This window comes from Podarcis gaigeae, assembly GCF_964106915.1.
Source record: "Podarcis gaigeae genome assembly, chromosome: 4".
In the NCBI taxonomy this organism is placed as follows: Eukaryota; Metazoa; Chordata; class Lepidosauria; order Squamata; family Lacertidae; genus Podarcis; species Podarcis gaigeae.
In genome coordinates, this window is record NC_139677.1 from 18,163,989 (window position 1) to 18,178,658 (window position 14,670).

Sequence of the window (14,670 nt, forward strand, 5' to 3'; positions counted from 1 at the left end):
CACAGGTCAACCATGAAATATATACGTAAATGAATTTCCCCATCTACAGTTTATGTAATTTAGTCGTCCATTCAAATTTAGAGCTCCCCGCATTCAGTCTCCATGTAGATAAAAGTATATTAAAAAAGCAAATATAAAATGTCTGCTCTAAAATTAAAAATACATTTAATTAGGTAGTCCTCCAAGTTCAGTTTCTGATTTAGATGTTGTTCTGCTGGTGCAGACAATTATCTTGAACTTTCCTGTTGCCTGATTCAATCCAATTTATTTTCCACTGTGGGTGGTGATGGTAATTGGAGGTTTGATGTGCAAGGTATTGTGCGAGAGATGTGGAGAGGGGGGAAACTGAGTCTGGATGGTCATCAGTACACATATCTGAACGTAACACTGACTCTAATTGGGTTATATATTTTGATATTCATTTTGTCCATAACAAGAACAAGTCATTGATCAGCATGATGGTGCATAATCACAATGCCTATCCAGATTGGGGTGGGAGGGGCAACAACTGGAAATGCAAATGAGCAGTAATTATTCTTTTTTAAAAGTATGGATATTTAAGAAACTCTGTGGACTTTTCGCAGATACTCCAAAAGCAAGGGCAAGCAAAATGGAAAACTCTATACAAGTGAACAGTTCAGAACTTTGAAAATTAGACAGTCCTAATTTAGAGTCAACCTAGAAGTTTGAAAGCACATCAGAGTGCAATTAGATAAATAGGTACCGCTCCGGCGGGAAGGTAAACGGCATTTCCGTGCGCTGCTCTGGTTTGCCAGAAGCGGCTTAGTCATGCTGGCCGCATGACCCGGAAAAATTATCTGCGGACAAACGTTGGCTCCCTTGGCCAGTAAAGCGAGATGAGCGCCGCAACCCCAGAGTCGTTCGCAAACTGTATCTGTAGGTGGGTGAGTACCTTGAAAAGAAAATGATTGTGTTGATTTGGAATGGAAATATGGTAGCTTTTCCCTGTTGTTAACCATAATCATCAGATATGGTTACATGGTGTTTTCCTACCTCATTTGTGCAGGAGTTTTCATAGTGCTGTTACCGTGATATTTGCTGTGTACTTTAGCTCTTTGTTTCAGGTTCAGTGTCTCGGTGCCTCTCTGGACTACTAAGCATACGAATATCCCAGTTCAGTTGTTATTTTGGCACAATGTATAATTCTGGAGTTCACATCCACAAGACATGGTGACGTCCTCAACTTACAAAGCTTTAAATGGGGATTAGACAAAATCATGGAGCGTAGTCGTGATTGCTATACAGTCGTAATGCTTTTAGGTTCAGAAACGCTATATGACTGAAGGCCAGTTGCTGGATTGCAACAGTAGGGGGGGGAGTTTACCCTTCCCAAAAGCGTTGGGTGGGCAACTGTGAGAACAAGAGAGGCCTTTCTGATCCAGCCTGGCCCTTTTTATGTTCTTAGTTGCCCTTGTTTCTTATTTGATCAGGATTTGTCAATCAGTAAACACTTATTTTTCGAAGGATCTGACAATGTAATCTAACAAAATCCACTTGATTGCCCTAATTTCTCTCATTGCTGTTTCCCCATACATTTGTGGCAATTTAGAAGCTGAAAATTGATAGAGGCGGCTACTTTTCCTTTGTATTGCAGGTTTATGCATGACTCCATGTATCCCAGCTTATCCAAATTTGTTCAAAATTAGCTTTTTGGCTGAAATACGAATAGTATTTCTTTTTTAAAAAAGTATTGATTTCTTGCATTGCATCCTTCCATGCCACAGAGCTATCTTGGAAACCCGCTGAGAAATTTGTTGAAATTCAATCTCTGCTTTTAAAAACCTCCAAGAAGCATATTTGGAAGCTACATAATAGATATCCCTTTCAAGAAGACTCACAATCTTTGAAGAGGAAAAATTGAATGATGTATTATTACTATTCCTATAAGTTCCATTCAGAAGATAGTTTTGATCTGTCTAGTACTTTATATTTCCAGTAAGACGAGCTGAATATATCATAGTTCTGAAGACTCCATGATCAGAAAAAGTAGGTTACTTATATTGAGGATATGCTCGGAATGATATAAAGCCTCAGTTATGTGTCACCAATGATAGCCAAGTATTACAAATCATAATTTACCACAGCAGAGCCTTCCAATAAAATTCTAAGCTGAGACAGGATTTGTCAATGAGAATTAAGTCTCCAGTTATTAATGATTTAAGTAAAATATAAAACTCAGGGCTGACTTCTTCCTGCCCTGGCCCCTTCCAAAAGAGCTTAACGTGAGTCTGTAAGTGATTACACAATGGAAGGCTGCTGACAGAAGGATGTGGAAAATTCATTAAGGATACAAATAACTGAAAGGGAAGGGGACATCCAATGAGGGCACACCTGGACTACAATCTTGTACTCTTCACACATAAGCAGCAGGATGCTGAGATGCTCAGATATAAGCATCACACAAGCTTGCTTTATGCCAGCTTCTTTTGCATAGATTTGCTTCCTTAGCCATGTCCACACATCAACCTCTATTTGAAGTTCTGATGTCGAGTAAATATATTTATCTCTCCTTTATATATTTGCAGATGACTGAGTTTAAAAACCAATTTCTCTGCTGCTGGATTATTTGTTTAATGGTTTTGTGGTTTTCAAAGTTCTTTTCCAATTCCTGCATTGCAGTGTAATGTTATTCTCTAGGGATGCAGGTGGCACTGTGGTCTAAAACACCAAGCCTCTTGGGCTTGCTGATGGGAAGGTCGAATCCCCACAATGGGGTGAGCTTCCACTGCTCTGTCCCAGCTCCTGCCAACACCAGTGCAAGTAGATAAATAGGTACCTCTGCAGCAGGAAGGTAAATGGCATTTCCATGCGCTCTGGTTTCTGTCACAGTGTTCTTTTGCACCAGATGTGGTTTAGTCATGCTGGCCACATGACCTGGAAAGCTGTCTGTGGACAAACTCTGGCTCCCTCAGCCTGAAAGTGAGATGAGCGCCGCAACCCCATAGTCACTTTTTTCTGGACTTAAGCATCTAATGATCCTTTACCTTTACCTTTTTAATGTCTAGATTCAGGTAGGTGGCCGTGTTGGTCTGATGCAGTTGAATAAAATAAAAAAAAATAAGAAAACTGTCCAGTAGCTCCTTAGAGACCAACTAAGTTTGTTCTGGGTGTAAGGTTTTGTGTGCATGCACACTTCTTCAATCATTCATCACCCCGGAAAACTTCAGGCAGATGGGTGCATTTTGAATGTTTTGCATAGCCTTCTGGGATAAAAAGGGTAAAGGTACCCCTGCCCGTACGGGCCAGTTTTACCAGACTCTAGGGTTGTGCGCTCATCTCACTCTAGAGGCCGGGAGCCAGCGCTGTCCGCAGACACTTCTGGGTCACATGGCCAGCGTGACATCGCTGCTCTGGCGAGCCAGTGCAGTACACGGAAACGCCGTTTACCTTCCCGCTAGTAAGCGGTCCCTATTTATCTACTTGCACCCGGAGGTGCTTTCGAACTGCTAGGTTGGCAGGCGCTGAGACTGAATGATGGGAGCGCACCCCGCTGTGGGGATTCGAACCGCTGACCATGCGATCAGCAAGTCCTAGGCGCTGAGGTTTTACCCACAGTGCCACCCGCGTCCCTAGCCTTCTGGGATACAATGCAGCAAAATAAAATAATGAAAGCTTATTGATAATGTCATTTTGTGAGGTGCCACCAGATAAAGCTCTCAGCTTATAAGGAGGTATCTGAAGGCTACGTTCGTTTCTCATAAAACATATTTTAGCAAGGTCTGACAGTAGATACCTTGTCTCACTAAGAACATTCGGCTTTTATGAATTTCGATTTGAGGATTGGAAGAACGGAAAATTCACACAGGATTATTATTACTATTGGTGTTTATCGGCTTAAAGAGACTATCAGAAGAGATCATAAAGAAAAAAGAGAAAATATATCAACAAGATGTGATGTGGAAACAGCAAGATAAGATGGGATAGAATTATGAACTCTGTTTGGACTGATTTGGACTGATTTGGACATTAACGCAGCAGCAAGAAGATGATCAGAATTCCCCCTCGGATCTTGAAATATGGGTCCCACCAACAAAATTTAAAATTTGGCTTTGTAATTTGGAATTTATGTGATGTGATTTAATTTGATGGGATTGGCCAGTTAATAAAAATTATTTTTTTAAAAATATGAATTTCAACACAAAACCACATACAGATGTACAGACTGGATGAGGAGCAAGATCTGGATCTCAGGATTTGCCCACCATCTCCATTACATATTGCTGCTGCCTCCCCCTAAACACAACTCTTCACCTCTGTTGCTACCTCCAGTTTTCTGTTCTCAGCCATGTAACTGAATTGCTCAGCATGAAAATGAAGGCTGGCTCCAGGTATGGATGGGGGTACGAGGTGGGCAAGCTGCCTTGGTGCCCCTGACCAGCAACACTACTACTGTAGTTGGTGACAGATTGACCACCTGCACATAATGATGGTGTATGCAGTACACTGAACAGTCCTTTCTGCCCATGTCAGTGGTGTGGTGGGCGCAATTGAGACGGCAGCACCAATGTTTACAAGGCAAGCATGCTGCGTGTAGCAGGGGCTGCTGGGAGAGGAGACACCGCTTCCAGACTACACACCTGTACTTTTTGAAGCATGCCAGTTTTATATTAGGAGTGTGCCTGGCATAATTCAGATGGCAGTGCCATGAGTTCAAGCATGCAAGAACGCCACATGCTGGCGCTGAGCATGATGAATAAAATGGTGGTTTTGTGTCTTGCCCAAAGCCATGATCCAAAGAAATGAGGCGGCAACAGCTCTATATGTCTCTTGGTTTGGACACAGCAGCTGCCAACTGCCAAGAGAAAAGCCACAGCTTGGCTTTAAAATGGTGGCTTACCTCTTCACCCATTGAAAAAGCTGCATTTCCCCATTAAGTTCTTCCATGAAGATGCACGTTACTAATTTCTATTGCAGCTCATAACCCATTTTCATCACTTTTATATAGGATGGCTGTTATTGAGATTTGGAAGGACAATGGAGAATTTTATTTTCGGGAACCAACTAATCACTGTGAAACATTGCCTGCACAGCTTAGAAAACTCATGAATAAAGATTATTTAATTGAGCATTCACCAATGGTTTATACATTTTGTTTAATGTAGCTCTGTGGTAAAATGCCTGATATAATAACCATTGTAAGGAATAAGTTATACATTTATATTACAGCACAGCACACACATGCCAGGGGGCATCAATGTCCCCACCCCAGTTTGTAATACAAACGTAGAATTTGACATAAACCTTCTAACTACAGTACAAAAACATTTTTTTAAAAAAATGGACACCTTATGAGACATTTCAAACACATGTCTTAACTCAAGACCTTTAAAAGTATTAAATTTGTGATGGTTTTCTTCTCTTCAGACAGCATTCTGTATTTATAGGTGGCAATTTGCAGTAATTAATTAATCATTAAAACCATAGCAGTGGTGACCAGGGGATGCATATTAACACATTACTTAGGATATTAAATTATAGTTGTATTCTTTACAATGGACACATTTATTAGTATGAAATGTTCCCCCAAAGTACCATCCAATAAATATTTCTTTTTTTGCCAGTCTTTCATGTTTGACTGAGGTTTTTTCCACAAAGTAGCTTATAGAATTTCATGGTGAAATGACTCAAACCTAGAAGCTTCAATGAAATATTTTATAAATATGTTTATAAAATCCCATGACATGATCTGCCAGAATGAACAGCTTAGGCTCAGTTAGCTGTTTTCTGTTTCAGGTCATATTACACCACCAACCCCAGCTATGTAAAGATCTATTAAGCACCTATTAACAAGACTTTTTACAGTGATCCTATGCATCTCCACCCAAATGTTAAGTTCCATAAAGTTCAATGGGATGGCCTTGTTCTCGTGTAAGTGTGTATATGATCATCACAGTCTTAATGACTGTAGCATCAGTGGCCAGAACAATCAGCTACAAGAGAGTTGTGACATTTTCTAGCATTCTCAGGGCTCATCCACACTTAGAATAATAGAATTGGAAGTTAATTAATGGATGAAATTTGGTTTAATTTGTTGTATCAAGACTAAAGCGACCACACTGAATTATTCTGGAAAATACATTGCTTGGGGTGGGGAACCAACTCTATTTTTGTTCTCTCTCTCCTACTGGATGAGGAAACTATTTACTGTTTCTCTCTCATATCTTGAAACGATTTTGTTTTTCTGCAAGGTCATTTTTAAGCAGCATAATTAAAATACAAATTGGTTTTCAGCTACTGATCAGCACAGTGGCATACACCTAAGAAAATAATGCTAGCAGCTATGCTTCTTTTTAGCCGTTGCAGTAAAATTAGGAACAATTATAAGGGGGAAAGAAAGGTTTTCGCATTGCCTAAAGCAAAGGAAGCTAGTGAAAAGCTTGATGAAACCTTTCAGAGTGAGTGGAAATCATTTTTTTTTATTTTTTTTGCTTCCAAAAGACACATAGGAAAATCCAAGGTCAGCTCCCCATTCTAAATTAAAGGTGACTTGTAATGTTTAATGCTGAAAAGAAACACAAAGTTAATTGGTTTAACAATAAACCCTTTACAAGTAAAGCACAATAAGGCAATGTATTTTTTCCTGATATGTATAGCCTGTGAGAAATAGCAGTCCAAGACTTTAGAAATCTTTCGGACAGATCATTCCTAATGTAGTCCATTTGCCTGCTTATGGATGTAGTTTCCACTCGATTCTGACCAAACTAAGCCTCCTAAAGCAAAAGCCTCCTTGCATAGGCAATAAAATTTATCCCTGAGGAACTCCACTGGGGTGAAAAAAGCACTCCCTAAGCATTACCATCTGGGAATGACCATCCAAGTAGGACCAGAAGCACCACAAAGGAGTTGCCACCTACCCCCAACTCAGAAAGCCACTCTAGACTGATTCCATGGTTGGTGGTATTGAAAACCACTGAGAGGTCAAGGAAGGAGAATTAACAAGGACATATTTCCCCTGTCAGTCTCCTCAACAAAGGCCTAAACTGAAATGGATCTAGAAAATCAGTTTCCTCCAAGAGCACCTGGATCTGGTCCAGGACCACCTGCTCTGGAACCTTGCCCAAGATGGGAAGATTGGCAAATGGCCAGTATTTACTTAGATAATTACTTAGATAGATAATTACTTAGATAGCATAAGTGGTTGCTCTGAACATTCTAAGCACCTTGTCTGCATCCTCAAGCCTTACTAATTGAAACTCATCCAATACAACAGGATGAGACTAAGCTCTGGACACCCTTTGAGATTCATCTACTTTAACAGCAGAGTCAAGATTTCTATGGACGCAAGTGATTTTATCCTCAAAAGGCTTGCAGACAAGTGACAGTGAGCTACTGTTGATTCGTCCACCTCCTTTGGGCCAGGCCCCACACAACCTGGAAAAGCTCTGCTGGACAGCACAATGAGGACCATATACTTAAAGTTCCATGATACCAATTTAAACTGTCATGGCTTCTCCCAAAGGATACTGGAAGTGTTAATTTGTTAAAGATGCTGAGAGTTGTAAGGAGACCCCTATCCCCCCCCCCCAGTATTACAATTCCTGGAGTGATTTAACAATCAATCCTTCTCCACATGGAAGTCTTAGAAGCTTTACAGCTGCAATAATTATTTGGGGAAAGCCATGATTCAGGACAGATCCTAAAGCTTAGGCTCCAATACTTTGGCCATCTCATGAGGAGAGAAGACTCCCTGGAAAAGACCCTGATGTTGGGAAAGATGGAGGGCACAAGGAGAAGGGGACGACAGAGGACGAGATGGTTGGATAGTGTTCTCGAAACTACCAGCATGAGTTTGACCAAACTGCAGGAGGCAGTGGAAGACAGAAGTGCCTGGCGTGCTCTGGTCCATGGGGTCACAAAGGTTGGACACAACTAAATGACTAAACAACAACAATGATTGTTTAAAGCAGTATCATAGCATTTTTAAGGTATGGTGTGAAAGTGCCCTCATCCCTGAGGCTTTCCTAGTTGGGTGAGGCTAAATAAGCTTAGGCTTGAACCTTAGTGAAATTGAGACATTGTGGGTGAGTGGTCCTCATGTCTGAGAAATTGGTCAGATACCTACTCTGGATGGGACTGCATTCCCCTTGCAGGTTCTGGGTGTGGTTTTGGGTTCAGCTTTGTCACTGAAGGCCTATGTTGCCTCAGTAACCAGAAGTGCATTTTACCAGCTGTAAATGACAGCTACAACCATTCCTGGACTGCGTCGGAGCTCTGGTATTGTTATTATTAGTGTTAGTACCCTGCCCATCTGACTGCATTGTCCCAGCCACTCCAATTACTATTACCTTAAAATAATAATAAAATAACCTATAGTTTATATTGGCATATTGCCTTTGGTCTCCCCAAACCAGAGAACAACGAGAACAGGAGAAGAGAAGATTCTGTGGATAAACATTGTGCTGGTCAGAAGTCTGTACACAGGCTGCTGCATGGAAATCATTGAAGAATAACTGCATTGGTGGATGCAGTCTAATGTTTTTCAGAGAGCAGGCTTTCATATACCCAGATATGTGCTGAGAAACCTCCTCCATGCACAGTTTTAACACTGCAGTTTTGCTGAGGGCATGTATGTTAAAATAACAATATCACCTTTCCGTGATGGGAACCATTTATACTCAGAATGAGGTCTTTTAAATGGATTAAAATCACTGACCAAAGCAAAATGTGAAGTACTCTCTAAAGCTAGATTTCAACTTAGATGGCAAATTTGTGAAGAATATTGGATTGTGCTGTGCATTTGATGATGGTGTTGGGAAAACAAACAGAATCAGGAAGTATAGCCTGAAGGGGACAAGAATATTTGCCAGCCAAGGCAATAAGTTTTCCCAAGAGAATCAAGTACTTAACTCTTCTCAGGTGTTTTTAACCTTAAGCAAAATGCCACTGTGACTCAGAGTCAGCTCACTACTGCAAAATTCATATTTGAAACTAAGGAGGAAAGCAAAGTTGTTGTATTTCTTCAGAAGACCACTGAAGAGCTACACTTCAGTTGGAAATGTTTGCTACATCTTTTGGAGCTGTTTCCAAGTGTATTGAACAGTGTGTTAAATTTAGTGTTGCTGTAATAAAAATAAAAGGCACCCATTTCATGCAATTTAAGCCACATTTCTAAAATGTGGCTATCAATAAGAATCAACTCTTAGCATATGATTTAGGGTGAAATTGAAAAGGAGAACAAATTTAAAATTTAATTGATTAAAAGGGTTGCTGAATAATTGTAAAATAAGGATGCAAAAAGGGGAAGGTATGGGGAAGTCTGAGAAAAGAGGCTTATGAAAATGAGGTTACGAAAATATGATTTTATGTGTTTGTTTGTTTGTTTGTTGTTGTTTTGTCTTTTAAAGATGGAAAATTTAATTAAAAAATTATAAAATAAATAAATAAATAAACTGGTCTGAGTAAGAAAACCATTCAATCCACATTTTGAAGTAACCCTACCCAATTCACCAGTCCCAAACATATATGCAGATTGTAACCTAGCTTTCAATCAGATTATACACTTCTCCAACTTTTGCTATGCAGTGTTGATTCTAAAGAGCTTCCCCATCTCTCCTCTAAACAGATGTATTTCAAATTAATTTCAAATACATCAATTACTTGAATCGGGCAGTTAGAGATCTCATATACTGCAAATGAGTCCTTCCAATATATCAGACGAGTAGTTGACAATAGGTGTTTAGTTGCTGGCATTTTAACTTATTGCAATTTCTACAGACAAGGTAAGTAGGTGGTAGGGATATCAGAAAGCATTTTGATGCCAGTGATGTCATGCAGATGGTGTGAAAAACTTGGGTGCATGAGCAGAACTGATGCACTTCTAAGCTGAACTCTAAATTGCTCACTTAGAGAAGGCCCAATGGGATTTGGAACTCAACTCTCCCCCCGCCCCCAATTCCTCATGCGCTACTATAAGCTCTACTCCGTTTATTTTTATTTTTTTAAAAAAAGGTTTTCCATGTAGTATTGCTCAAGAAACTTGTCCAAAGCTCCCTTGGATGCTACTCATTGCATGGGTCTTTGGATCCAATTCCAAGCCATAAAGTTCAGGAAAAGCTCTTAGGTTAATACTGTTAATTTTGTTCTATTATTTTGTGCTATGTTAATTTAGGACATCTTGAAACGAAACAGTGAAACTGAAACTGACTTCCGTTCAGCAGCCCATTTGCCCTTGCTGAAACTCCAAGGCCTGTTTATAAAAGAAAGCAGTGAGACTTTTCTGTTAAGTGAAGTGTTGTCTTAAGTGGAAGTTGTAATTAAAGCTATTCTCCCAATTATTGTACACTGTCATAAACGACTTCTAGTGGATTCTGTAAAACATAATTGACTTAACAGCAAAATAAATAAAACAAAGAACTGCAAATATGTGTTTCATGGTACTTTTACCAATTTAAATTAACTACATTCCACTAAATAAATGAAAATGTAATCAATTGTTCCATTCACCCACCACTGCAAAATACTTCTGTTCAGTGCAACAAGGGAATAGCACTCAAATCGTACCTTCCTTTTTAAAAAGCCAACTCTCTTTTTTGTTTGCGTATTACTAAACAGACAGGTCAGCAATGCAGCACCTCTTGGTGTGTATGCAGCCACAGAGACCTCTCCCAGCTCCCACAAAGTCCCACCCCCTGGTGAAATTAGTCCGGTAAGCCCTCTGTTTTAGCATATTGTATGCATGGTGTATGTATGCAGGGATGCATATTGTATGTAGGGACGCAGGTGGCGCTGTGGTCTAAACCACTGAGACTCTTAGGTTTGCCAATCAGAAGGTTGGCAGTTCGAATCCCCACAATGGAGTGAGCTCCCGTTGCTCTGTCCCAGCTCCTGCCAACCTAGCAGTTCGAAAGCACACCAGTGCAAGTAAATAAAAAGGTACCACTGTGGTGGGAAGGTAAACGGCGTTTCTGTGCACTGCTCTGGTTTCGGTGTTCCATTGCATCAGAAGCGGCTTAGTCATGCTGGCCACATGACCTGGAAAAACTGTCTGCGGACAAACCCCGGCTCCCTTGGCCTGTAAAGTGAGATGAGCACCACAACCCCAGAGTCGTCTGCCACTGGACTTAACTGTCAGGGGTCCTTTACCTTTATCCTTTTTAATGGTCAGGGCCATCTTAAGCATATCCAGCTCCTCCAGCAGGGAAGAGGCCACAGTGGCCACGCCAGGCAGCACACCGAGCGACTGGGACTCATTCGGTGTTCCCCGGACTCTTGCTTGGTGCCCTCCAGAACTTGGCGCCTTGGTGCCCCACATCACTAGTCTCTATGGGTAAGGCGGGCCTGTCCATGGTGATGGTTGCAGAGTATGTTTGTGGTGTCCACAATAGTTTCTCTATTTTGCAAATAGGCCCACAAACCCAAAAAGTATGGAGACTCTTACTTTAAACCGTCAGTGCAGGATCATCATGCAATGTTATGAATAGGCCTGATCCAATTCTTCTGACAGAACAGAGCTGAAATGCCTCCTCCCCCTGCCCTTGGAAAGCATTGTTTGATTTGACAACCTAGAGGATCTATTAGTATTCTTTACCCTCTATTAGTTTCCTTTGTTTATTCTACTCATTCTAATAAAACCATACATTGGGATGTTTAAGGTGTCCCCAGTGCATGTTTACTCAAAAGAAAGTCCCAGAGTTCAGTGGGGCTTATTCCCAGCAAACTGTGTTTAGGGATGCAGCCTGCATTTCAATCTGCCTTCTTGTCTTTCATTCACAGTCTGTAACCCTTTTATTTTTTAAAAAAAAATCAAGGCATCTTAACACTACAAGAGTAGGTTTTATTTCAAATGGATATGCATTGTGAGCTAATGTAGCATCATTCTTATTCTTTTTGAAGCTTTACTAGCTGAGCTTAAACATAGCAGGAAACTCTTGTAATTAATGCTTGTGAAGTTGTACAGCACACTCGTACCTTGGTTTTCGAACAGCTTAGCTCTCAAACGTTTTGGCTCCGGCACGCCGCAAACCCGGAAGTGACTATTCCGGTTTGCGAACTATTTTTGGAAGCCAAACGTCTGATGCGGCTTCCACAGTTTCTGATTGGCTGCAGGACCTTCCTGCAGCCAATCAGAAGCTGCACTTTGGTTTCCAAACATTTAGGAAGTTGAATGGACTTCTGGAATGGGTTCCGTTCGACTTCCAAGGTACAACTGTATTGATTTCCTGGCGAAATTCCTCTTCAGTTATATGGGTTATGGATGTGGTCTTCTCTGTTTGCTTAACCAAAGCTCTGTGATTCCCTCTACACTCTGGTCAAAGAAATGCTATTTGATTATCTGTGAGAGATATAATATAATATAATATAATATAATATAATATAATATAATATAATATAATATAATATAATATAATATAATATAATATAATAATAATATTTATTTCCCCACTCATACTGGTGAATAACTGTTTAATCTTATAAGTGTGAATTGGCTTGTAGGGGAATGGAGCATAGTGTGGGGGGCCTGCTGGGACAATGGCCCCAGACACATTTTTTTTGTGGGGGGCACTGCTCATGCCACCCTGCCAGACCTCCATCGCTTTGCAAGGCCGGGATGTGATCTGAATGATTCACTAGGCAAATCAGATCCCAGCATCGCAAAGCAGCTCAGAACTGCCAGGTGGCATGAGAAGGATGTAACAGCCATGTGCCTTCGACCCCAGCCTCGCAAAGCGGCGGTGAGGCTGGGATTGAAAGGCACATGGATGTTGTGTCCTCACCGCCCTGCCAGCCCCAAGCCACTTTGCAAGGCTGAGACTACAAAACGGCTTGGGGCTGGTGTTGCTCTGGCGGCAAGAATCCCTTGTCCATCCACCCAATGTGCCAATAGTACTGGTTGGAAATAAGTTACCATTTGCACAAGCTGGACATAGTGAGTTCATGGCTGAATAGATCCTTACCTTCCCCGCTTTTTATCTCATGCTAAAAAGCCACACCAGCTTCATTCAGCCAGAGGAAAAGAAACCTACACCAGATTTACAGCAGAGGACATTTGCCATCCACATAACTACAGGTGGGAGAAGGAAGAAACACACAAATGGACCATTTTACTCCTCACCATGTGGGGAAGTGAACAAAATTGCAGTTACCAATTCAAAGCACTGTATCAGCCAACAGAAAGGAAAGGATGCACCCAACAGACTGGACTCTCAGTAGAGACAGTTAATTTCAATAGAAAAAGGTGTTGTTTTTGCATAAAGTTAGCATTTATTGAGGAACTCTAGCGCCACAATCTTTTTGTTCAATATTACATTGAGAATACATATTTTCTTTACTCATTACATTTGTATCATTTCAAGGCTCCTGAGGTGTTTTTTTTTTCTTTCTTCTTCTTCTTCAACAGATTGAAAATGACTGGTTTGCAATTTTGTCCTAAACTACTGGAATGACATTTTAAAGTCTAGCCGACATTTGAGTATAATTTGTGCAATGATCTTTTCCCCCTTTTCATAAACAAAAACAACGTTAAGTCTGAAAGCTCCATTATGCAGAGGATTCTCGTTGTTTCTCACAATACTGAACATTTAAATGTGTGCAGTATGCACCTTTCTCATATAGTTTCATTCTACTTTCATAAGGCTGTGTGGACCCAGGCATGTTTTACACTTCTTTGATTTTTGCTTTACAGTCCGTAAGGTGGAAGTCAATTCAAAACTGCAAATAATTGCAGTGGCGTAGCATGGGGGGTGCGGGGGGGCGGCCGCACCGGGTGCAACATCTGGAGGTTAGTGTTAGGGGGTGCAAATCCACGGGTTAGGGGGCGAAAATCCACGGGTTAGGCGCGCAAATCCACGGGTTAGGGGGCGCAAATTACTTGCCTTGCCCCGGGTGCTGACAACCCACGCTACGCCACTGAATAATTGGTCCCTCTAACCTTTGATGTTAACTTTCTGGGTGATGCAAACTGCAGATGCAGGAGTTCTGTTCCAGATCAGTCCCACAATGGGGGCAGAGAGTTAAAACAAGTGTGTGTGTGTGTGTGTGTGTGTGTGTGTGTGTCTGTCCCAGTACAGATTGGGGCCCTGTGAACTCACCATCCCTAAATGTAAGACTTAAGCGAGATAACTAATGCCGTGTGTAGTTAGGGAAGATGCCTTCAAGGATGCAAATAAAATTGTAAATGGGCTCATAGTCAGGCTTCCCTCCTTCTCAGGGCTAAAAGAAGAATACTTAGTGTGAAAGCATCTCTGCATGGTTTCTCTATCCATGAAAACACATCAATATAGTTGCCATTTTGATAAATCTAAGGATGAAGGCTAAATCACATTGTTATAAGGAAAGGACATGTCTGCTCCTACTACCACCCTATGGTAACACACTGATACCAACATTGTATTTAAAATAAGAAACTGTATGTTTGCGTGTGTCAATCTTCAGTTATAATTTGCCCCTACTTTTTTGTATCCCACCAATTAATCAAGTAAAATCAACCAGTTAAAGTGATTAAACCTTGCAGTTTACATATGTGTTATATGTAGACAAGAAGATCATCTCACAATATGAATCAGGAGTGGAAGCTGAAATTTGATCTAGCTGAGGTGTTATGTGTTCCATGTTCTCCGTCTGAGAGGCAAGGAGATGACTTGTTCTGGACAGGGGCTCAGTCCCCTGGAAGGAGCAGGTCCATAGCTTTGGGACTATTTCTGAATCTAGCAT

General features: G+C 41.0%; 1 long non-coding RNA gene across 1 annotated transcript; it reads left to right on the plus strand.

Moving 5' to 3' along the window:
• Positions 1 to 4,217: 4,217 nt before the first annotated feature.
• On the plus strand, positions 4,218 to 5,093 carry LOC310844146. Its single transcript, XR_014563983.1, has 2 exons — positions 4,218 to 4,349; positions 4,967 to 5,093. It is a non-coding gene; the product is annotated as an uncharacterized lncRNA (long non-coding RNA).
• Positions 5,094 to 14,670: the final 9,577 nt, after the last annotated feature.